Raw genomic sequence first — 1,347 nt, forward strand, 5'->3', positions numbered from 1 at the left:
CAACAGAGGAGGGTAGATGAGGTTAATGAGATTGTGACCTCTGCTCTGTGGATGAGAGCATCTACGAGAGTAGGCCTTGAGTACAGAGATGGGTTTAAGGCACATATTAGTAGTCAAACAAGTGAGAATTAAGGTATGGTAGAATATATCAAACAGTACTAGACACTAATGTTAGAGTAATGTTAATGTTAATGTTTATCAGCTCTACTGACCCTGATAACAGGACGCTAGACTCCAACATCTCTATCTAAGCCTCAATGTTGTATTGGCCAGCATGAGCGAGTTAATGAAGCAGACTTCGGGTTCTTCTGCACACTATAACCTGCAAATTAGCTTCTGTCTTCTCCTGTCATATACATGCTCATAGTACTGAGAGAACAGTATAGAAATATTGTAGAGGAAAGAAAAGCTTCGTATTAAGTTGCAGGGATCACTGGAGCCTCCAGAAAGTGTTGGTAGTTTGATAGTCACTTAGATTCAACTGCTAATCTGCTAATAAAAGCCAAAAGAGTAACATGAACATGGTTTTATCACATTCATTCATTCATGTTCTACCGCTTATCCGAACTTCTCGGGTCACGGGGAGCCTGTGCCTATCTCAGGCGGCATCGAGGCAGGATACACCCTGGATGGAGTGCCAACCCATCGCAGGGCACACACACACACTCTCATTCACTCACACACTCACACACTACGGACAATTTTCCAGAGATTCCAATGAACCTACCATGCATGTCTTTGGACCGGGGGAGGAAACCGGAGTACCCGGAGGAAACCCCCGAGGCACGGGGAGAACATGAAAACTCCACACACACAAGGCGGAGGCGGGAAATGAACCCCCAACCCTGGAGGTGTGAGGCGAACGTACTAACCATTAAGACACCTGGTTTTAACACAGATTATGAAATTCTGGTTTTTTTTATTTGTGATTAAATGAGTTAGAGGAAGAGATGAAGAGAATAATATGGTGGAGCATCTGGTCAGAGTGCTCATGCTGACAGCTAATATTTCTCTCTAATCTGCACCACATCAGTTTATTGATTCACTCGGAATAATATTAATTAAATAATATTAATATTCAGTTACAGTGTGTGTTTCTGTTTATGTGACAAACAAACAAACAACTAAACAATAAATAAATAAAAAACAAACAATTAAAGATTTTTATTTATCAGGTTTAAATTTCTCATCTCTAAATACAAACAAAATGCACCGGAGAATTTTATGAAATGGTCTGTGACAGACAGACAGACAGACAGACAGACAGACAGACAGACAGACAGACAGATAGATAGATAGATAGATAGATAGATAGATAGATAGATAGATAGATAGATAGATAGATAG

Source organism: Tachysurus fulvidraco, chromosome 3, assembly GCF_022655615.1.
Source record: "Tachysurus fulvidraco isolate hzauxx_2018 chromosome 3, HZAU_PFXX_2.0, whole genome shotgun sequence".
Taxonomy (NCBI): Eukaryota; Metazoa; Chordata; class Actinopteri; order Siluriformes; family Bagridae; genus Tachysurus; species Tachysurus fulvidraco.